Source organism: Lissotriton vulgaris, chromosome 5 (assembly GCF_964263255.1).
Source record: "Lissotriton vulgaris chromosome 5, aLisVul1.2, whole genome shotgun sequence".
Classification (NCBI taxonomy): Eukaryota; Metazoa; Chordata; class Amphibia; order Caudata; family Salamandridae; genus Lissotriton; species Lissotriton vulgaris.
This window is the reverse complement of record NC_141693.1, coordinates 227979397-228005656: the sequence shown is the minus strand read 5'-3', so window position 1 is coordinate 228005656 and position 26260 is coordinate 227979397. Positions and strand designations below refer to the sequence as shown.

Sequence of the window (26260 nt, the reverse complement as noted above, 5' to 3'; positions counted from 1 at the left end):
TTTATTTGTGCGCTTCACTCCATTTTCTCAGTAAGTGTTAATACTAAATATTCAAAGACGGTCACTTTCTCTAGTGGTTTCCCGTCTAGCTGAGGGTTTAGTCGTGTAGTGTTTCTTACATTAACCCCTCCCATGCTCATGACGGAGCCGCTCCGTCATGAGCATCGGCTGAGCTGTGCTCATGACGGAGCGGTTCCGTCATGGCCCTGCCGCCGCTCCTGCGCGGCGCTGATTTCGCACCTGCGCGGCGCGTTCTATTGAGCGGGCGGGGCCATGACGGAACCGCTCCGTCACGAGCATGCGAGCGCCGCTCGGCCCCCCCGCCCCCCCTAGCGCTGCGGCGGAATTGCCGCCGCAGCGAAGGGGTTAAAAGCCATGTATTTCATTTTCTGTGAATTTATCTCTAAACCCCTACTCTTGCAGAATAAATGAAAGATATCTAGGGCCCTCTGCATTCCGATAGCGAACTTAGAGAGTAAGAGGGTATCGTCAAGGCGAGAACCTTGAGGTTCGCCAACCTAGAAGCATCTAATTTCCTCCCAGCGATCAGGGTCTCCACTAGGCCATTAATAAATAAACAGAAAAGGGTTAGGCCAACAGGCACCCTTGTCGTACCCCTCTATCTTTGGAAATGGGGTCAGGGAGCTCGCCATTTTTCCTGTACCTGATTTGGGAGTAATAACATTCATGGAGCCGTTTAATCTGATGGCAGAGATGGTGGGGGGGGGGGCTATTCTAGTAAAATGGACCACAGTTTGTCCCTGGGGACCAGGTCAAATGCCGATTTTAGGTCCACAAAGATCAAATAAAGGCTGCCACCCTCCAGAAGCACTGTCTTCCAGTACAATAGTTGCAGCCTAAGAATTTGATCTATTGTGGATATTCTGGCTCTAAAACCTGCCTGGTAGGGGCTGAGTATAGAATACTCCATCCAGCTCTCTAATCGACCCGTGTATACCACAAACATAAAACCATTTTTTTTAAAGAGGAGATATTTAAAGTGCAAAAAATTCCTACAAAAATGTTCATAATATGGAACATTTTTCTGCACTTTAAAGTTCTTCCACTTAAAATAAAGGCTTTATTTATCAGTTATAAATATGACGATGTGTCCACCAGCCACTGGGAGCAAGATGCCTGCTGTGTGTAAAGGCAACATTTTAATATTGGAGAAAATTAAACAGAAGAGTAACCTTTGTTCATATGAATGCCATAAAACTCATTTAAATTTTCTCCCATTTCAGAGTGTCACATTACAAACAGCAGGCATCTTGCTCCCAGAGGCCTGTAGCCACTATGCCATGTAAAATAATTGAAAAGTACAGCCATTTGGTTAAATGAGAGGAATTTAAAGTGAAAAAATTGCTTCATACAACATTAAGACATAAATGGCTTTATTGTAAGTGGAGAAAAACATTAAGACTTAATGTTGTATTGAAATATTTTTCTTCACTTTAAATTTCTCCCATTAAAAAAACCAAACTATTTTTCAGAGCAAGAGGCTTGTTGTTTATGAATGTGATTTATTGATACGGGAGAAAACCAGAACGAAGAGTTACCTTAATCATTAAAGTAGCGTTTCATTATAGTATTCTCCCATTTTGAAAAGCATTCAGAAACAAAATTTGTTCTCACCTCCAACATTAAGTTGACATGGACTTTTATTTAAGACAGAAATGCCTCAGTGCTTTATTTAGTTCTTTGCCACTGTGCAGCAATGAATGACCACATCTGGGACTATTGTTTTATTGTATGTGCCACAAGTATTTACTTTGGCAACAGCTGCTTGACGTGACCTGTCACTGATGCTCGATGAACGTGCCTTTATTTGTAAGAGGCCTAAGGTGAGGCGCGGCCGTGTGGAGTAATCAGCGGAGCCACAGCGCCTCGTATACAGCGCTGGGAAGCCCTTCCTCGATAGTGCGAAGGGAGGGGTTCCTTTGCAGCTTCCACCTCCCCTCCTTGAAGAGGCGGTCCCTCGTCGACTCAGCAGCAATGGAAACCCCGAGGCTGACTCGGCTTGTCCAGACTTCCTGTATCAATGAATAAAACGCTGCTCTGCAGCTCAGGAGCGCGCACAGAGCGAAGGTGGCAGCTCGCGCCGCCTCCACGTGAAGAGCGCAGGGGTGCACCGCTGGCAGGGGGGAGAGCTGGGGCGCTGTGGGGAGAGGGCATCCAGCGAGAGAGATTACTGGAAGGGGGGACGCAGATGAGAAGGAACACCCACGGTATGAAGGCTGCAGAGTGAGACATCCAGGAGGAAAGAGACCCACCCTGCACAACGTGAGAGTACCTGCTGAGTGAGACACCCAGGAGCACTCTTCTGCCAGGCTGGAGAGTGTCTGCTGCCCGCAGAGTGAAACAACGAGCTGAAGGGAGCGCGCTGCATGCAGAGAGGGGCGGAAGCCCTGCTGCCCGAGGAATTTGTGGTGAGCTTATTTTTAATTTCCTCCAACTTCATTGTACAGGTTCCCACGGTGTCAGGCTGAGAAACGCTGGGCTAATGATTGGTCTACTCCAGTGTATATAGACTGTGTTTGATGCAAAAACATAACTGTTCACTTGCTGGAGGATAATATCATCTGGGCGAGAAAAGGACATTGCATTCTGGGACTTGAAGTTCAATTTTCAATTTAAGTATGGGCTTACAAAATGCTTTTACGCGAGGATCTGTAGAAGCAAGGATTGGCTGAAGGTGTCACTGGTGTCATACGGCACCAGGCAGGTATGACTGCTGCTTCTACCTCAGTCACTGATGGTTTCAGTCATAATCTGCCACGCACTGCGAAGTCCCTCATTCTCTGCCAGCGCCCATACGGGCAAGCCATACCTGGGCCAGCCCATTAGAGGTCCAGTCACGCTCTCAGTTCCCAGGTATGTCCCTTCACTCTGTGCCAACCCCTAGCAGACCCAGTTACGCATTGCCACCTATTTAACTCAAACTCTTCATGCCACCTGGGGATTGGGTGCCACTGTGCCAGTCACCCTGGGACTCAGTCACACATCTCCGCCCCTCCAGTTCTGTCCCATTCCGGGGCACCACCCCGCCGCCTAACACTCCACGGGAGTTTATTTCCTACTTGTCCACCAGGGGTTAGGTCAGTCGCTTCCATCCCCCTGGCCTCCAGGGCTAGTCACCCTCTGCCAGCATTTGGGGTTTGGTCGCCTTGTGCCATCCTCTTGAGTTGTATTCCAATTGGGCCAGCACCCCAATGTTGGGTCACCATTTTCCAAACATCGAGCTTATTAAGGGGGGCTGTTTGGGGTGAAACAGTCCCTTAATAAATGTATATTAAGGTAAATTATTGGGTACAGGTGCTTTCAGTCAGGTATTGTGAGGTGTCTGTCAGATTTCACCAGAAATGTTTCCACGCACAATGACAAAAACCCACACAATCTCTTCTCTCTGTTTTGAAAGTCTTCAACAATGTTGATTATTTTACAAAATATTGTGTTGTTTTCCCTCTGTACCCCTACCAATCCGCATTCCTCTCCCTTTCCTCTGCCTCTTAAGCTCCTCTCGCGCGCCCTGCTTGTCCTGTATTGTATTTTAACTTGATATGCCGGCGTGATTGTTGGAAAACCTGCTGCTCACACCCCACCCTCCAGTCTTACTGACCAAGCTACGCCCCTGGAGCTCGTTCATATTCTCGTGGGGTATCAGCCACACCCTCCTGGGGGTGTTGTCTCACACTGCCAGTCATTTGCACCTGAGTCACACTCTTTCACACTTGTGTAGGTTTAGTCTTACTTGGCCAGTTCCCCCAGGACTCAACCACATCTTCCACCCACTGGGAGCACAGTTGTATGTTGCAACTTCCCTTATGATACTGCCATGGGTTGAGGCAATGCAGTCGTCCTCTCGTTGTCACAGTACTGCTTTTTCGAGCCTTTTCAGTTTGTCACTGTGCCAGCCAACTGTGGGTGATACACAGCACTCAAGAAATCCTGGCATCCAGACCTATGACACAGGGAGGCAGCACCTGTCACCTCTAGAACTGTGTGGCTCGAAGATACAGAACGTGTCCCATCTAAGACTGTGTGGCTCAGGGATACAGAGGATGTCACCGCTGGGAGTGTGTAGCTCATGGATACATAACCTGTCACCTGTAGGGCAATGTGGCTCAAGGATACAGAACCTGTCACATCTAGGACTCAGTGGCTCATGAGAATGACTCAGCGATACAAAGTCTGTCATCTCTAGAACTGTTTGGCTCATGGATACTGAACCTGTCACTTCTGGGACTGTGTGGCTCAGGGACAAAGAGCCTGAAACCTGTAGAACTGGGTGGGTCAGGGATACAGAACCTGTCACCTCTAGGACTGTGTAGCTCATGGATACAGAACCTGTCACACCTACGACAGTGTGGCTCAGGGATACAGAACCAGTCATGTTTAGGACTGTATGGCTGAGGGATACAAAGCCTGTCACCTGTAGGACACTGTGGCTCAAGCTTACAGAACCTGTCAACTCTATGACTGTGTGGCTCATGGATACAGAACCTGTCACCCCTAGGACAGTGTGGCTCAGGGATACAGAACCTGTCACCGCTAGGACTGTGTGGCTCAGGGATACAGAACCTGTCACCGCTAGGACTGTGTGGCTCAGGGATACAGAACCTGTCACCCCTAGGACAGTGTGGCTCAGGGATACAGAACCTGTCACCTGTAGGACAGTGTGATTCAGGGATACAGAACCTGTCACCTCTAGGACAGAGTAGCTCAGGGCTACAGAACCTGTCACATCTGGAACTGTGTGGCTCATGAGACTGACTCAAGGATACAAAGTCTGTCATTTCTAGGACTGGGTGGCTCAAGGATGTAGAACCTGTCACTTATAGGACTGTGTGGCTCAATGATACAGTACCTGACATCCTTAGAACTGTGTGGCACACAGAAACAAAAACGGTTACCTGTAGGACTTGCTGTCTCAGGGCTTCCACATCTGTCATCTCTAGGACTGGAAGGTTCAGGCATACAGAACCTGTCACCCCTTGGACTGTGTGGCTCAGGGACACAGAGGCTGTCACCTCTAAGACTGTTTGGCTCAGGGATACAGAAAATGTCACCCATAGGACAATGTGGCTCAATGATACAGAACCTTCCACCTCTAGGACCATATGGCTCAGGGCTACAGAACCTGTCACTTCTAGGACAGGGTGGCTCAAGAATACAGAACCTGTCACCTCTAGAACTATGTGGCTCAGGGATGCAGAACCTGTCACCCCTAGGACAGTGTGATTCAGGGATACAGAACCTGTCACCTGTAGGACAGAGTAGCTCAGGGCTACAGAACCTGTCACCTCTGGAACTGTGTGGCTCATGAGACTGACTCAAGGATACAAAGTCCGTCATCTGTAGAACTGTGTGGCTCTCGGGTACCGAATCTGTCATCTCTAGGACTGGGTGGCTCAAGGATACAGAACCTTTTACCTGTAGGACTGAGTGTCTCAGGGCTTCCAAATCTGTCATCTCTAGGACTGGATGGCTCCGGTATACAGAACCTGTCACCCCTAGGACTGTGTAGCTCAGGGATACAGGGTCTGTCACCCCAAGGACTGTGTAGCTCGGGGATACAAAACCTGTCACACCTCGGACAGTGTGGTCCAGGGATATAGAACCTGGCATCCCTTAGACTGTGTGCCTCAGGGATACAGCACCTGACACCCTTAACACTGTGTGGCTCACAGACACCGAAACTGTTACCTGTGGGTCTGGGTGGCTCGAGGATACAGAACCTGTCAACTCTAGGGTTGTGTCGCTTAGGGATACAAAACCTGTCAGTCACAGGGCTGTGTGGCTCGGGGATACAGGGCCTGTCCTCTCTACAACTGGGTGGCTCAAGGATTCTGAACCTTTCACCTCTAGGACTGTGTGGCTCAGGGATACAGAGGCTGTCGCCTCTAGGACTGTATAGCTCATGGATACAGATCCTGTCGCCCCTAGGGCAGTGTGGCCCAGGAACACACAACCTGTCACCTCTAGGACTGTGTGGCTCAGGTATACAGAACCAGTCATCTCCTGGACTGGGTGGCTCACGAGCCTGGCACAGGGACACAGAGCCTGTTGACTCCAGGTTTGAGTAGCTCATGAGACTGGCACGGGCATAGATAGATTCAATTCAAGGACTGATCGCTCATCAGAGTGGAACAGGATAACAAGAGGCTGTAGCCTTTAGGACTGGGTTTTTCATGAGACTGGAACATGGACGCAGAGCATGTCCACTCTAGCATTTGATAGCTCATGACACTGCCACAGCTACACAGAGGCGGACCGGTCATGAGACTGACTCTCTCTCCCCTAGGACTGGGTGACTCATGCACGGAGATAGCAAATGTATCACTTCTTGAACTCAAGGTTCATATGATTGGTGCAGGGAGACAGAGCTTGTAACTTCATAGGACTGGATTACTCAGAGCGCTGCAAGCATCTTTGGGAGTTAGTGGCTTGTGAGACTGGCACAGGGATAGCAATACCATCCCTTCTGGGAGTCTAACTAGAGCCACATTTTGGGGGGGCTGATAACAATTTCGGGGTGGGGCTGCCAGCAGTTGCTCTAAGAAGGGGTGAAAACAGACACACAACAGGGGGGGTGGGGTTGTGGGGGGCAGACAACTGGAGCCCTGTGAGCCCGATGAGTGTTAGTCGCCTGAGTCTAATTGCTGCCTTTTCCTCACTTACCTGTCCTGCAGCGCCAAGACGTCCCTTCGGGGATGAGCTGCGTGCTATACCAAGAATCAAAGTAACATAACCTAACATAGGAGTCAATGGGTTATATAAGATCGGTACAGATGGTTCACAATAATATTGGATGGGCGCAGAGCCTGTCACACTTAAGACTGCATGGCTCTTTAGATTGGCTCAGGACATAGAGGATGCAACCTCTAGGAGTGAATTTCTCATCAGATTATTACAGGAGTATAAAAGCTGTCGCCTTTAGAACTGGATGACTCGTGAGACTGGCATACATAGGTTGTCTCTTCCAGGAATGGATTGCCCTTGAGACGGGGACAGGATACCTAGTCTTTCTAGGACTGTTATCCTATTGTTATACTGATGTTTCTCTCTTTCTAAGATTTTCAAGAAAATATATGTGATGATGTCCTGATTCTTCCACCTTGACATATTAACAAAACATTTTTTAACAGGCACAGGGTCATATTGCCTGCCACCTATCGGACTAGATGGTGCAGAAGACTGACCTAGGCACTCCTGTTTTTAGGTCTCGTGACCTATCAATGCGCATGCGCATTGATAGAGAAGCGAGACTATAGGGCTTTAAACAAACTTTAACTGACTGGCGATTCGGTGCTGTGCCCGTGCGCTTTTAGGTCAATGCGCAAGCGCATTGACCTAAAATGCGCGTGCACAGCATCAAATTGCCAGCCATCTGTTGCCCAGCTTGGTGCCGCTCCACCCCCTGCCAGATCAAAGGCTTTCACGGCCGGCCGGCCGTGCTTTCAGTTTCACGGCCAGCCTGCCGTGTAAAGTGCACTTTTTATTTACGATGCCCACCATACAGCCTTCTTGAGCTGTTCTTTTGATGGATGAATGTGGTTGCTTTGATTTCAATTTTTAGTCACTGAACGTGCGCTGCAATGGATTTCTTTAGCTTAAAAGAATTGTTAAGTAAGTTATTGGTCTTTGTCAGTAATGCTCCGTTTCTTTTTGCACAATATATGCAGTTTGCAGAAGCACTATTTTTTGGGCAATGTGTTTTCTTTTTCACCAGCTTTCTTATTTGTCTTTTCATGCTCTTTATTTAGTTGTGTTGGTGACTTTTTATTAATCGGCTGTAGAATGTGCTGTATTCACACAGCTAAGTGGATAGTCTTATTTATTTCTAAATGATCATGGCTGGTTAAGGTTGCGAGTCAGCGCAAAATAAATCATTATTTTATATTGTATAATCTGCACTTGATGCATGCGGGTTCAATGTAATCCAACACCACATCCACATCCACCACCACATCCACCACCACATCCAACACATCCACTGCATCCACCATCACCACTGCATCCACCACCGCATCCATCACCACCAAATCCACCACCGAATCCACCACCACCACATCCACCACCACATCCACCAACACTTTAACCACACCCACCACCACCACATCCACCACACCCACCACCAATACCACCCCATCCACCACCACTGCATCCACCATCCCCACCGCATCCACCACCACCACATCCACCACCACATCCACCATCACCTGCTTATCCACCATGACATCCACCGCCACATCCACCACATCCACCGCATCCAGCACCACCGCATCCAGCACCACCGCATCCAGCACCACAGCATCCACCACCACAGCATCCACCACCACACCACCACATCCACCACCACCACATCCACCACCACCGCATCCACCACCACATCCACCACCACCCCCACATCCACCATCACCTGTTTATCCACCATGACATCCACCGCCACATCCACCGCCACATCCACCACATCCACATCCACCGCATCCACATCCACCGCATCCACATCCACCGCATCCAGCACCACCGCATCCAGCACCACCGCATCCAGCACCACAACATCCGCCACCACAGCATCCACCACCACAGCATCCACCACCACAGCATCCACCACCACCACATCCACCACCTCCACATCCACCATGACATCCACCTCCACATCCACCACCACATCCGCATCCACCACCACCACCACATCCACATCCACCGCATCCACCACCACATCCACCACCACATCCACCACCACATCCAACACTTCCACATCCACCACCACACCGACACCCACCACCACATCGACATCCACCACCACATCCACCGCATCCACCACCACCATCACCGCATCCACCACCACCACGCATCCACCAACACCACATCCACTGCATCCACCACTACCACCCCCACCACCACATCCACCATCACCTCCACATCCACCATCACCTCCACATCCACCATGACATCCACCACCACATCCACATCCACATCCACCACCACATCCACCACATCCACATCCTCCACCACCACATCCACCACCACCACATCCACCACCACCACATCCACCACCACATCCACCACCACCACATCCACCACCACATCCACCAACACTTTAACCACAGCCACCACCACCACATCCACCACACCCACCACCACTACCACCCCATCCACCACCACTGCATCCACCATCACCACCGCATCCACCACCACCACATCCACCACCACATCCACTACCACATCCACCATCACCTGCTTATCCACCATGACATCCACCGCCACATCCACTGCCACATCCACCGCATCCACCACCACATCCACCACCACCACCACATCCACCATCACCTGCTTATCCACCATGACATCCACCGCCACATCCACCGCCACATCCACCACATCCACATCCACCGCATCCACATCCACCGCATCCAGCACCACAGCATCCAGCACCACCGCATCCAGCACCACCGCATCCAGCACCACCGCATCCAGCACCACAGCATCCACCACCACAGCATCCACCACCACAGCATCCACCACCACAGCATCCACCACCACCACATCCACCACCACCACATCCACCGCATCCACCACCACATCCACCATCACATCCACCACCACATCCACTACCACATCCACCATCACCTGCTTATCCACCATGACATCCACCGCCACATCCACTGCCACATCCACCGCATCCACCACCACATCCACCACCACCACCACATCCACCATCACCTGCTTATCCACCATGACATCCACCGCCACATCCACCGCCACATCCACCACATCCACATCCACCGCATCCACATCCACCGCATCCAGCACCACAGCATCCAGCACCACCGCATCCAGCACCACCGCATCCAGCACCACCGCATCCAGCACCACAGCATCCACCACCACAGCATCCACCACCACAGCATCCACCACCACAGCATCCACCACCACCACATCCACCACCACCACATCCACCGCATCCACCACCACATCCACCATGACATCCACCTCCACATCCACCACCACATCCACATACACCGCATCCACCACCACCACATCCACCGCATCCACATCCACCGCATCCACCACCACCACATCCACCACCACATCTACCACCACATCCATCACTACATCCACCACCACATCCAACACTTCCACCACCACCACCACATCGACACCCACCACCGCATCCACCACCACCATCACCGCATCCACCACCACCACGCATCCATCAACACCACATCCACTGCATCCACCACCCCCACCACCACATCCACCATCACCTCCACATCCACCATGACATCCACCGCCACATCCACCACCACATCCACCACATCCACCACCACATCCACATCCACATCCTCCACCACATCCTCCTCCACCACCACCACATCCATCACCACATCCACCAACAATTTAACCACACCCACCACCACCACATCCACCACCACTACATCCACCACCACCCCATCCACCACCACTGCATCCACCACCACTGCATCCACCATCACCACCGCATCCACCACCACCACATCCACCACCACATCCACCATCACCTGCACATCTACCATGACATCCACCGCCACATCCACATCCACATCCACCACATCCACATCCACCGCATCCACCACATCCACCGCATCCACCACCACATCCACCATCACCACCACCTCCACATCCACCACCACATCCACCACCACCACATCCACCGCATCCACCACCACATCCACCACCACATCCACCATCACCACCACCACCACATCCACCATCACCACCACCACCACATCCACCACCACATCCACCACCACACCCACCACCACATCCACCACATCCACCACCACCACATCTAACACATCCACCACCACATCCAACACATCCACCACCACCGCATCCACCACCACCACCACCGCATCCACCACCGCTACCACCGCATCCACCACCGCTACCACCCCATCCACCACCACTGCATCCACAATCACCACCGCATCCACCACCACCACCACATCCACCACATCCACCACCACATCCACCACCACATCCACCATCACCTGCTTATCCACCATGACATCCACCGCCACATCCACCACATCCACATCCACATCCACCGCATCCACATCCAGCACCACCGCATCCAGCACCACCGCATCCAGCACCACCGCATCCACCACCACAGCATCCACCACCACAGCATCCACCACCACCGCATCCACCACCACCACATCCACCACATCTACCATCACCACCACCTCCACATCCACCATGACATCCACCACCACATCCGCATACACCGCATCCACCACCACATCCACCACATCCACATCATCCACCACCACCACATCCACCACCACATCCACCACTACATCCACCACCACATCCAACACTTCCACCACCACCGCATCCACCACCACCATCCCCGCATCCACCACCACCACGCATCCACCAACACCACATCCACTGCATCCACCACCACCACCCCCACCACCACCACCACATCCACCATCACCTCCACATCCACCATGACATCCACCGCCACATCCACCACCACATCCACCACATCCACCACCACATCCACCACATCCACATCCACCGCATCCACCACCACATCCACATCCACCACCACATCCACCACCACATCCACCACCACATCTAACATGTCCACCACCACATCTAACATGTCCACCACCACTTCCACCACCACCACATCCACCACCGCATCCACCAACACTACATCCGCCACCACATCCACCACCGCATCCACCACCGCATCCACCACCACCACATACACCTCCACACACACCACCACATCCACCACCACATCCACCAACACTTTAACCACACCCACCACCACCACATCCACCACACCCATCACCACTACATCCACCACCACCCCATCCACCACCACCCCATCCACCACCACCCCATCCACCACCACTGCATCCACCACCACTGCATCATCCACCACCACCACATCCACCATCACCTGCACATCTACCATGACATCCACATCCACCACCACATCCACCACATCCACATCCACCACATCCACATCCACCACATCCACATCCACCACCACCGCATCCACCACCACCCCATCCACCACCACTGCATCCACCACCACTGCATCCACCATCACCACCGCATCCACCACCACCACATCCACCACCACATCCACCATCACCTGCACATCTACCATGACATCCACCGCCACATCCACCACATCCACATCCACCGCATCCACCACCACCGCATCCCCCACCACCGCATCCACCACCACCGCATCCACCACCACCACATCCACCATCACCACCACCTCCACATCCACCATCACCACCACCTCCACATCCACCATGACATCCACCTCCACATCCACCACCACCACCGCATCCACCACCACCACCACATCCACACCCACCACCACACCCACCACCACATCCACCACCACATCCACCATCACATCCAACACCACATCCAACACTTCCACCACATCCACCACCACCACATCCACCACACCCACCACATCCACCACATCCACCACATCCACCACCACATCCAACACATCCACCACCACATCCAACACATCCACCACCACTTCCACCACCACCACATCCACCACCACCACATCCACCACACCCACCACTACATCCACCACCACCACCCCATCCACCACCACCACCCCATCCACCACCACCACCACTGCATCCACCACCACCACTGCATCCACCACCACCACTGCTTCCACCACCACCACATCCACTGCATCCACCGTCACCACATCCACCATCACCTCCACATCCACCATGACATCCACCGCCGCATCCACCACCACATCCACCACATCCACCACCACCACCACATCCACCATCACTTTCAACACATCCACCACCACCACATTCACCACCACATCTAACACGTCCACATCTAACACGTCCACCACCACTTCCACCACCACTACATCCACCACCGCATCCACCACCACCGCATCCACCACCACCACATCCACCAACACTTTAACCACACCCACCTCCTCCACATCCACCACACCCACCACCACTACATCCACCCCCCCATCCACCACCACCACCCCATCATCCTCCACCGCATCCACCACCACATCCACCACATCCACCACATCCACCACCACCTCCACATCCACCATGACATCCACCGCCACATCCACCGCATCCACCACCACCACATCCACCACCACCACCACATCTACCACCACTTTCACCACATCCACCACCACCACCACGTCCACCACCACATCCAACACATCCACCACCACCACATCCACCACCACATCCACCACCGTATCCACCACCACCACATCCACCACCGCATCCACCACCACCACATCCACCACCACCACATCCACCACCACATCCAACACATCCACCACCACTTCCACCACCACCGCATCCACCACCACCACCACCGCATCCACCACCACCGCATCCACCACCACCGCATCCACCACCACCGCATCCACCACCACCGCATCCACCACCACCGCATCCACCACCACCACATCCACCAACACCACATCCACCAACACCACATCCACCACCACATCCACCACCACATCCACCACCACCATATCCCCCAGATCCACCACCACCACATCTGTGTGTGTGTGTGTGTGTGTGTGTGTGTGTGTGTGTGTGTGTGTTTAGGTGCAAAAGCAATGTTCTTGGATTTTCATCACAATAAAATACATTGAACATAATCTTCACAAAAGTTATTTACAAACGTTTAAGGTATTGCCATTATAAATTACAATAACTTTTATTTAAGTATTAATTATTTACAAAATTAAAAGCCATTGTAATTTGTAATATCAATACATCTAAGTCACGTAAATACAACACACATTGCATTACAAATGCTATAGGTGTCACATTTGCGAAAGTTAAAACTATTGACATTGTAACTGACAAAGCTATTAATTTTGCTATTTTCAAAACCAACACATAAATAAAAAAAATGTCATTTACAATACCAGTCGCTCAAACGTTCCTAATACGAGACCTATTGCATTTCCAATGCTTGTTTTAGTTCTCTGCCTGTTGAAAAGCAGCGCATGCGCTGCTCTGCCATGCAGAGGACCTTTTGGAATCGATACGATTCCAGCATGCACGCGGGGAGACAAACAAGACAAAGATATGCACGCAGGTATTGGCCCCTTTACTGGCAGCGTGATACTCTGTGGACTTTTTTTGTTTTCACCCCCAGTAAAGGCAGTCCTGCGTACACATCTTCAGTCAGCCCTGTAAAGATCACGTCCCATGACGGGCCACGCTTGTTTTCATGGCAGGCTGCGACATTAATCAACCGTGCGAGTGACTGGAGAATACTGACGCACTTGGTGAAGTAAGTATTTGGGAAAAGTTTGTATGTTTCAAAAAATTGTACAAAGTGTTACTCATCGGGTGTGTTTGTTGATGGAGGAGGCCTGGACCTGTGCGTGCTTTGCCGATGCTGACACCCCCTCCCCACCCCCTGTTCTGTGATTTGGAGCAGGCCGTGCCTTCAGAGCTTGAGCACACATCTGTTACTGTGCAAAGCTGAGTGCTTTTTTGTATACACACACAACTGATTTCAAAGCACTTTACAAGTAGTGTGTTGCCCCTATTGAATTGTCATTTGTCGCTCAAAAAAGTCACTTTCTGATTTACAGGTTCCTATAATAGATACCTAACCCCATTGAGCTTCAGCTGTTTTCATAAATTATGATAAATTACTTTAAGAAGTTACTTCCCCTATTGGTTTCGGATCACCCCTATCTCTACTTTTAGCTGTATGGTCGTGTCCGAAGATTTTTCAACCGTCCCTTCTGAGAAGTGTCTGCCTGATTTCATTCGTTAAGCCAGAAGGAGGCACACTTTGACAAGTTGCAAACGCGCTTATAGTCCATAAATGCACAGTGCTTACTTTTAAGTCAGACTTTCAAGTGCTTTAGGAGGTAAACCATAAACTCAGATTGAAGGTTTTGGCAGACATTGCTTGATATGGTGTAAATACAGAAGCTAGGTTACTAGAGCAGAATTTGATGATGCGAGAGAACCAAGGCTGAGTCATAAGCGACCACTTTTGAATCCAAGCAGCTGGATGTGGGAGATGGACAATAGCGCAGTGTTATTGCTGTTTTGTGAAAGCCCGGCTCAGGTGATTAGTTATTTTCTGAAAGGGGATAATGTCAAGCCGGTAAGGTGGGTGTGGGAGGAGGCTGGCTATCTTTTGGTACAATATGAAATGCTTGCTTTGTGGATGCTCCACCATCTGTCTGGCCCATTGCCAAGTTCCTTTTCCAAAGAGATTGTTTGCTAAAATGCCCATACCGCCTTGAAAGAGCCTTATTCTTGGAGTATGTATCTTTTGTTTCCCAGTACGTTGAATAGGAACAGTGAATATACTGTATTGAGAACCTGGCACTTACACTCTGCGAAACCCATGCATAAGGACCAATTGCACAATAAGAGATTGCGACTGTATATGGTTGTTGCGCATAATTATATGTGAAGGGGAAGGGTCGCCTTTTTTGATGGGCACAGTGTGGTGATGATATTCTACTTAAATGTGGGGTATCCGATTGGATTGAAAATGGCAATCTGTCACCGATGCCTAAAGTGGTGGTCATGTTAGTGTCTAAATAAATAACATGTTAATTTGTGACCTCACAATAGTCTGCAGAAAACTTCTTGAGCGAAACACAAATGTTTAAAAACCTCTGCTTTGTATAAGGTAAACTGCTCTCTCCAAACCCTTTTACACAGACCAGATTGAAGATCCGGAAGCAGTTACTCAAATGAAGCTGCATGCAAAGTGGTCTGTGCACTGGTGGGACTGCTTCGGATCATGCCTCACCATCTTAAAGTAAAAAAACAAACGAAATCCATAACATATACAAATATAAAGCAGAAAGTACCCTGGCTCCAAATTGCACCGATTAACTGATCAGCAAAACTTTCCTGTGCGTAGGGTGAACTTATTTGAGAATTTCTATAAAATCCTACTCTGAGAATTACAGCTTTGAAACCTGGCACTTTTCAGATTTTGAGCGCCAGAACTCCTGTAACTAAAACTAAACTTAAACCCAACCCTTTGTCCTTAGATCTATTTAAAGCCTGTTATTCATTGTTATATTAGCCTATCTCTGCCCGTCCCACCCTTCTCCTTTAGGTGGCACGCCCATGCCCGACTTGAAGTGACCTTTCAGCTCCTGTCTTAACCCGTACCCTTTTAGATTAGGGGACTGTCCCTGCTCCACCTAGTTTGCACAGATGTGTTTGAGGTTTTTCTTTGTGCTCAAACCATATAGGTACTACAGTGATGAGTGACAGGGGAGGAGATGCGTGTTTGCTGGGTAGTGGAAGGGAATGCTGTGTGATGCACATGCAACTAATGCTATGATTGTTTTGCACACACATTTTCAAAGTTGAGTGTTCAGCTTTCAGTGTACCTCTTAATGGAGCAAATATGCTTGTTTCAACGGGCTGTCTGTATCAATAGACAAGGAATCTGAAGAAGATTGGAATGATTTTTGTCAGGATCACACACCTTGGCAAACTGGAATTAGAGCTGAGCTCCGATTCTTTGTTGAAACAGGGGACCTGTTTTGCAAGTGATCCAGGCAGTCCATGACATGTCAGTTCTGTAAAGAAATGCAGGTGCTGTTTTACGAGGATGGCATTTAGCTTATTTGTCACCAGCTGTGAGATTCTGAATAGATTGTATTCAGTCATCACCTTATTTGGGAAGCTGTGAGAGAACTCTGGTGTAGCCACCCACTGCTGAAGGCATACGGTCTTGAATTACACCATTACCACCCTTTGTTTAACATTCATTGTTCTTCTGGATCCTCTTGCCTGTAAATTGATACTTGTATAGCGCACTACTCACCCGCAAGGGTCTCAAGGCGCTTGTACGAATACCGCTGTGGAACCCATCCTGGCTTTCCATGTGAGGCGTCCACTCCTGGGCACCCCAAGGTGGAGGCCAGGCATCCTTAGCGTTGTGGGGGCCGTTGTGGAGATTAAGCAAGCTATTGCCCAGAGTTGCAGAGTGGGACCCATGGTTGGAATAGGCACCGAAGCGAGAATGATCAGGTCTGTGGAATTTTGAGCCCAAGACCCGCCGAGGCGGGAATTGAACCCTGGTCCCGGGCTAGACCTCAGCATCAGGGTCTGCTGCTCTAACCATTGAGCCACACTTCTCCACGTCAGTCAGTGCACTTTGCAGAATGGTTGTGATTATTAACTCTTGTGTTTCTGGTGTAGGACAAAACTAATCAGCTCTAGGGACAATCTAGTGATCGAGCAGCGAACAATTACATTGTATTTGGTGTATTTCTACAACATAAAACTCATTAACTTAAATCTTTTTGGCACAGCAAAATTATCATTCGAGGAGTAAAACAATGTAAACTCTTCTTATGCTTACAATTATTAAATCAGACCATCACATCTCATCCAATGTAAGCTCTGCAAAGGGTTTGTGAAGGAGCAGGAGAGTGGCGCTCAGGCAGGTTAATAGGTATAATGTACTAGGAGTATGAAGAACAAGCGCTTACGGTGCAACCAGGGCAGGGGAAGACCCTAAAGCCCCGTATGAGTTATGGGCAAAGCCCCTAACACTGCAAACATACAACAAGTCCTGGACACACGTATAAAGTATGCAGTTAGGTACAGTGATGTGATTCTATGAAAGTCAACACCGGTAGGTCAATGAAAGTTGTATCACCTACATAAAACAACTTTCATTGAACTGCCGGTGTCGACTTTCATAGAATGACATCACTGTACCTAACGGTATACTTTATTCGTGTGCCCAGAACTTGTTGTAGATCTCATTGAATCTCTGCTCCCAAGACACCAACTGACTAAACGAACATGTGCAAATCTGTAGCTTGATATGACACCACTGAGCATTGGGACTACAAACACAACATTGATGTGGTTTAGTCCATCTGAGTTCCTTTTCAAGGTTACCTCTTAATTTGTTTATATTGACAATCATTGTACTGCAGAATGAGAGGTACAGAATCTCCAATATGCGCTTCTTTGACATGGGTGTCGCCTGAGTAAAGATTATAATGGGGATGACATGAAGGTGCTGTATTGCTACAGACATCTTTCAGAAAGTTGACCTAGGAATGCATTCTGGCCGTTGCTTGCCATTGGCTTTGTGGTTTGTGACTGACAATTTCTGGGTTTCTATTTGCTGGCTTTATTTGCTTTATGCTGTCCAGCTCGAGGTCATCCCTCCCATTGCCCAAACCTTGTTTACTGTATTCTTCCTCAAACTCACTTTCTGTAACAGGCCTTCAAATCTTGTTCTTATCTTGTCACATTTGCCGTGCGTTCAAAAGGTCAAATGTCAGGCTCTGTCTTTGAGAGAGCATGGGGTTTACTTTTCTTACTTCAAAGTGAGAGGATTTATGTGACCATGTTGGCTACATGGGGTCTGATTGAGGTAGTCTGTACGATGTTATTTTTTTCTTGCACTCAACAAAATGTAAATGTCTGTAAATGAACTGTGCTGGTGATCACATCAATGCATTGGGTAATGCCATTTCCATACATTGTTTGTGTGATGTATACTTTTATCAGTAAAACTGTATGTGTGTGCAAATGGGATGGTAATTTCAATTGAAGATGTGTTATCTGTAATGGAAGTACGCTACTGTATCATGCATACTCTGTGTTACCCCACTCTGCAGCACTTCACGCCACTGCACTCTACTCTGCACCACTAAACATTAATCCACTCCACATCACTGCACTCTTATCTGCACAACTCCATTCCTCCCGACACTACACCACTCCATCCACTCCAGTGCACTCTACTGCTGCTACTTTACAATGCACCGCTGCACTCTACATTGCTCCACTCCACTCTATGCCTCTCTACTCTGCAACACTGCACTCTATGCCACTGCACTCCACACCAATGCACTCTACTCTGTACCATTTCACTGTACGTCAGTGCGTGCTATGCCAATACCCTCTATACCACTCTAATCTACTCTGCACCACTGCACTCTACTCTGAAACAATCTACTTTATGCCACTGCACTCAGCGATGCTCCACTGCACTCTATGACAAGGCACTCTACACCTATTTACTCAAAACCAATCCACTCTGCGCCAATCTACTCTGCACCACTGCACTCTACGCCACTATACTCTGCCCTTTGTGCTCTGTCACTGCACTCTATGCCACCCTATTCCACTCTGCATCACTGTACTCTATGCCACTGCTCTCTATGCCACTCTACCCTGTCCCACTTCATTCTTCACCAATACACTCCACACTAATAAACTCCACACTACTCTACTATACACCACTGCACTCTATACCATTAGCAAAGCAAATGACTTTAACTTAATTAAAGGCGAGACATATTGCATTTTCAATGCTTGTTTTGTAAGCCATTCAGGCTATGAAACGAGAAGACTTGCTCTTGATTTCGGCTGGTCCGTTGCCAAAATGTGAGAGTACAGCTCGCGGTCATTCTGTTCCTTGTCAGTAGGTCAAAATAGTTCATTATAATTTAATATAAACCATCTAAACCTTTGTGGATAAATAGATAAATAAAGCAATATTAGTCAACTAAGTGGTCTTCAAGATGGCGGTAACTTAGGAACAAGTATTTATCAATTAAAGCAATATAGAAATAATCAAATCAATTAATTATTTAAAGAATTTTAAAAAGTATGTGAAATGAATTGTGTAAAATATAAATAGTTTAAAAAAAAACTTATGTAAAGTTTAAATTAAAAAGACACATGTCTAGCGAATGTCACCAGTAGGATTGTTGTGTTAGCAGTAGAAAAAATTATATATGACCCCAGTTGAAAAAATGAAAATGGTATTTATATTTATTTTAAAAGGAGTTAAAGTGTGAGGCGTTGTAAGGATTACGAGTATCAGTGTTGAGGACGGCGTTCAAGGGTCATGGATTTGAGAGGGGTAGAGGTAATTCAGTGGCACGAGCAGTCTGGGTCTACGGTTGGGGCCGGCCTAGAGAGCTAACTAACGAGAAGGTGGTAGAAGTGTAAGGGTTGGGGAATAGAGTGTGGGACCAGGGGTCACTGGTCTGCATTTAAGAACTGTTAAGATGTGGTGATGGAAATAGTTTTGAGTATTTGAGGTTGAGATAGAGGTTATGAGCGATGAGCCAGTCGTTACAGGTAAGCAGTCTGGCAGTGATGCCTAGAGCATCTCTGAGGGCATTCCCGCCTGCCTTCAATAGAAAGCTTGAAATGTGCTTGACTGTTTCACATGCCGGGATTGATTGTGACCCTGCTAAGGGGGAATTGGCCTACTAGTTTGAGCTCAAGTGCACACATGTATGATACTGATTGTAATGGCAAATAAGCTAACAGCATTGGCAATGTCAATAGGTCTGGTTTAAAGGAATGGTATATGGTAATGTGAAGCACTACATGTAAATACCATGAAAATAAAAAATGCATTGGTGGAAACGTTAGTATCCGGCTTAAAGTGTAAAGAGTAAATTCAATATTTAAGAAAGTATTTTATTTGGTAATTGAACATCAGGATGCCATAAAGTTTTAGCACGATCATAACCGATGAGTAATCACACACTTTGTATGTTTATATAATATATCTAGGCCTGGGCAGAGTTCATGAAGTTTTCTCCGTGGAACTCTGTGAAGTGTCGGAAAAACTCTGCCATGCTCCACGGAGTTCTACCAGCGGCGTAGGCTATTACGTCGTGCAGCTTGCACTGACTTTTAGTACCAGGAGTTTGTCCCTTGCTGTAAAATCAGTGCGAACATCACTATGCATCGCACCAGACAGCGCTGCTGTTTCTGCCACTCGAGTAGACATTTTACTCGCGTGGCAGCTTCCTCAACATGAGCGGCTGCAACCTGCCGCGACCACTCGCATTGAGAAATCTCACTGGGAGGGGGTCTAGGGCGCGATTATCTTCTCATGAGCACTCCTCAACTGAACATTGGCAAGCCACTCGAGAGAAAAATCTCTGCTTTGCGTCATTTCGCAGAGTTCTACGGAATCCACGCGGAGGGTGGAGTGGGCAAAACTCCATGAAATCCGCTGGCAGAGTGGAATTCTTTGCCCACCCCTAAATATATCATAACAAACGATTCCATAAAATAGACCATAAATAAAATGCAGAGATCTTGCCCTTGCTATTGAATCATTATATGTGTTTGTCCTGGTTAATGAACTTGATTTTATAACACAGTTGTATATTATTAATTGAGCCTGAAAACTTGCTTCTCTGGCTTAGTTCCTCAAAGATCTAATGGACCTTCAGCATGGTCCGTGTGTATTTTTCATACATTCTGTTCACACATTTCTTCCGTAGAATGCTTTTTGACAGAGGACTTAGCTTTCCTAAATTGGATTTCCTTGATGGCACACTTTCCTTTCGGAAGGATGCTTCACAAGAATTGCTTCCGTCGGGCTGTGTTGGCATGACTAGGGGAAGGTTTGTCTTATGTTACTATATGAAGGCTGACCCAGTGAGGGTCACTGCTCCCTGGCTCAGCTATACTTATTGTGTTTGTGCTGTCACTCAGTTGGTCAGTATGCTCTGTGTCTTGGCTCTTTGTTTTCGGTTGCTTTTTGGACTGTTCAAGAAGTGCCAGAAAAGGCCTCTCTAGGAATGAAGGTGGCACCTGCTGGCCTACACTTTGCAAGTCCTGTCAGGTCGTCTCTGATCCTCAAGGTGGCTGGATGTGAATGTCCAGAGAGGTTATGTTATGTTATAACAATTTATTATGCGCACAGCGACTCCAGCAAAGGAGCGTCCCCGGCGCAAAGGAGGTCCAGCCTCATGCAGGACTTAGAAGCTATGGAGGAGGTATTTTTCAAATTAAAATGTCTTCAGCCAGTGGGGCACAAATGCTTTTCTTTGCTGGGTTTGCTGAAACTTTATACATTCTGGGCATCCACATCTAGAAGAAAATAAAACCGCTCCATTCATGGGCATTGTTGATTTTGCAGTGCCAATATTCATCTTTCAATAAAAGGGACCCTTTTAGCTTTTTCATTACCAAGCATGCTTAGTTCTTTGCTAAGGGATTGCATGGATTTTCTTTGGTAAATTGCAACCCTGGGGATACTTGGCTGGGTGGCAATCTAGGTTTAGGAATGAGTCTCATCCCGTTCCTTCTTCTGCCATTTGTGCCATCTGAGATTCAAATTTGACATCACACACTCATTGCACTCTTGCAGCAAACCTCTGCTGGAAAGAGCTAGATACTGTATGTCCGTATTTTATAATCATCAATAGCTAGACATACAGGAACCATTTAGACTTACTTGTATGTCTCACAAAACACCTCCTGTTACCTCCCCCCAAACCCCCCATCTTCAGGCAATTACATAGGTAGAAATGATACACATGTAACATTTTGAATTGGGTTGTTCTTGTTCAGTTTATTTCAGGATAGTACAGCTGTTAGACCACGAGTCACCACTGGGTTGAAAATGTATAAATCCACCAATCTAGCTAATACACTCTTCATGTGGGATTGATTCCAGTAACTTCACACTGTTTTCAGCAAGTTTGAGAGGATTCCAAATGATTACCGTGCAAATTTAGAATTTAATTAGCATTACGAACCCTGCCATCAAATGAGAAAATCACAGTACAAAGCTTACTGGGGGTGAACATGTTTGATGCTTACTGAGAGTGAACATGTTTGATGCTTACTGAGAGTGAACAAGTTTGATGCTTACTGAGAGTGAACAAGTTTGATGGTTACTGAGAGTGAACATGTTTGATGGTTACTGAGAGTGAAACATGTTTGATGCTTACTGAGAGTGAACATGTTTGATGCTTACTGAGAGTGAACAAGTTTGATGCTTACTGAGAGTGAACAAGTTTGATGGTTACTGAGAGTGAACATGTTTGATGGTTACTGAGAGTGAACATGTTTGATGCTTACTGAGAGTGAACATGTTTGATGCTTACTGAGAGTGAACATGTTTGATGCTTACTGAGAGTGAACATGTTTGATGCTTACTGAGAGTGAACATGTTTGATGCTTACTGAGAGTGAACTAGTTTGATGGTTTCTGAGAGTGAACATGTTTGATGGTTACTGAGAGTGAACAAGTTTGATGGTTACTGAGAATGAACATGTTTGATGGTTACTGAGAGTGAACATGTTTGATGGTTACTGAGAATGAACATGTTTGATGGTTACTGAGAGTGAACATGTTTGATGGTTACAGAGTGAACAAGTTTGATGGTTACTGAGAGTGAACATGTTTGATGGTTACTGAGAGTGAACATGTTTGATGGTTACTGAGAGTGAACATGTTTGATGGTTACTGAGAATGAACATGTTTGATGGTTACTGAGAGTGAACATGTTTGATGGTTACAGAGTGAACAAGTTTGATGGTTACTGAGAGTGAACATGTTTGATGGTTACTGAGAGTGAACATGTTTGATGGTTACTGAGAGTGAACATGTTTGATGGTTACTGAGAGTGAACATGTTTGATGGTTACTGAGAATGAACATGTTTAATGCTCCTTCCAGCTCATACTTTGCTGAGGCTAAAAAGGTCACATCGGTGCAAAGTGCTATGTTTGAAGGACCTTTTTACGGCTGTCCCAAAGAGGCCTATGTTCATGTATGGGGGAATTGTTCTATCACTCTCTTGTGAACCGACAATCTCAGTGGGCAGACTCTGCTTGCAGGGCAACTTGGCACCTGGACTTAAAATAGCAAGGCAGCTCAGGTCCCCAACATCAACAAAGTTAGCAGTATTACTTACTGCCCCTTGGTAAAAATCATGAAACCACGGATATCCTTCGGCCAGCGGGAGCACGGGTAGGTCATTGACATGTGGTAGAGCGATCAGCTGTGTCCATGTTACAAGCTTTGCAAGCCAGCTCGGCCCTAATGCAGGAGTTCAGTCACAATAACTATCAGTGCTGAATGTGCCTGCATATTTGCCCACCTAACCTTTACTGTAGAGTGTGCAACAGTAACTCTTGTGCATGTTCTATATATCCCAGCTTTACATAAGACTTGTCGGAACACATACTGCTCCTGGTATGCTTGGACCTCTGTGCACAATAGAGTTAGTTTTGAGTGCCTTACGAGGAACCACTGTACAATGGACTCTTTCTTCTCTCCCCTTTAAGTAATTCTCCCCCTCATGAGACAACAAGGGGCCTGTACTCTGTGCAGGTTTCTTAAAGAACAGGTCAGATTTGTCAAAAAATTCACAGATAGCAATTAAGCAACCTGTTGCTGGATGTTGCCACAACATTTCCTTCTTAACTTTTGTAAAAATCCAATATCATATTATCTTTTGTAGCCATGTTATCAACGTGCCTCATGGAGACCTTTGAATTGAGGCCCTACTGGAATTTGTCCCTGGTTTAGAAGATGATGTCTGATACAGGATAGGGTAATAACCTTTTAAATCAATTATGTGTTGACCACCAAGAAATATGTCGTAATGTGTAAGGCAAAAAAATTGAACAACAGTTGGTAAGATGGTTCGGTGAGTTAACTCAAATGCAACACAGGTCTCTCTGAGATTCGAATCCTTAAAAGGGCAATAAAATGAATCCATGCAGGTAATATTTCTTAAAGGATGAGAGGCTCCATTGTTTGGTTGCAATTGTAAAAACTATTACTTATGTTAATTATTAGAACTGCGAATAATGGCAGTATTGTTCCTAAAGTTAGCCATATTAAAGGACATATTTTTAATATTCGTGTCAAAACAAAAACGTTAATTACTCTATTAACTTTATTAAACAAGCATCGGCAAGGCCAAAAGTTCTGGTGTTGACTGCCAGCCTTTGGCTCTGTCCATGCTTGATTTATTTTGTGACCATTTTTGCTAAATGTTATTGTTGGGGGAAAAAACTAAGGCTAAAAGCAAACATATTTTTTTTGCTTCAAAAAGCACACATTGCCAGAGTAATCCCTGTGTCACTGAAGTAATCTACAATATGTATGGATGTGTTCCTTGTGAACAGGTAGAATGCCGTCACTCACAGTGAAGTTAGGTGATGACTAAAGTGGGCTATCACACTGCCACATGCTATATGCTTCAGTGGGTGGGTGAAAAGCGTGACTCGACAACAGACCACTGGATGAAGAGGGTAGACAGAAAGTTCCTATAAGCAAGTATAATATGCATATCATTTTAGTAAAATCAAAAACTCCTGCCCAATGCTCCATCTAAAGAGTGGTAGCGTTCAGAAACTAACACAAGGGAATCTTTGTGAAAATAAAGAATGCCAACACCATAACTACGACTCATTGTTTAGATACCATTACCAAGAGATTTTAAATTCACTGTGTGTAATCGAACTCATAATAAAGAACACCTTGACCATGTAAAAATGAACTTTGCTAACTTTTCTCTTTTGTTTGTTGGATACCTCTCAAATTTCTCTCTGCCTGCCAATCAACTTCCATTTCTTCTCCCTTTTTCTAATTTTACGACCCCTTTTAATCAGGAAAGCAACCTTTTTTAAGTGTTTGCTAATTTAATTTGCAATGTTTTTTCTACATTTTGTAAAATAAAAGTAGGGTACTAAACATATCTAATCCTACTTTTACGATTTATATATATATATACACATGTGATCAAGGCTTTGTGCCGAAACGTTATGGCGACAGCTGATTAAAAACCAACAGCATCTGAATTACCTGGTCCGTGTCTGCTTCTGAGGGCGTTATCGTGGGAGGACGATCGCACAAGGGAGACGGAGGTCATATATAATATATATACGTCCTAACCAGCACACAAGTTCTACCATATTTCCAAGGTTAAAATATGTTTCCACGTGCCTTGCTACTTTGAAAAATCAGGATTCTGGTTTTCCTTGTGTTTATTTGTTGCTTTTAGCATTTTGAAAAAGTGAGATTTTTTTACATAATACCGCGACAATGACATGCCCCCTCAATATGTATATATTTCCCATATTCTGTAGTTGAAGTAAAACACGACTCTCCAGCAGTGTATGAAGCTGAAGCTCTGTTGTCACTTGTTGCTTTGTAAACATTTTAGTGAGGAGGAGAGGGAGAGACAGAAAGGGAACAGGCAGTTCTATCTTGAGAACAACTCGCAATGTTGCCGCTGCAGAACGTGGTGAGAGGCACAGAGGAATGATTGTGTCTATGAGGAGTCACTTCATCCTTAGAAGCTTTTGGCAGGAGGCGAGAGTTGTAAAAGCAGAATAACACACATTAGGTAAGCTGCAGGGGAATGTGTGAGCTGTGCTAGTTTTGCAC

At 47.2% G+C, this 26260-nt stretch overlaps 1 protein-coding gene across 3 annotated transcripts in view; it reads left to right on the top strand.

The window, feature by feature from the left end:
• Nucleotides 1-2047: 2047 nt before the first annotated feature.
• LOC147710549 (uncharacterized) overlaps nt 2048-26260 on the top strand; it is a 493247-nt gene continuing 469034 nt past the window's right edge. The window contains exon 1 of one of the 3 annotated variants that reach the window (XM_086921210.1): nt 2048-2429. The gene's annotated coding sequence lies outside the window, so the exon portion shown is untranslated. The remainder of the gene's footprint in view (nt 2430-26260) is intronic. The other 2 variants (XM_086921216.1, XM_086921214.1) reach the window with 2 other exon arrangements.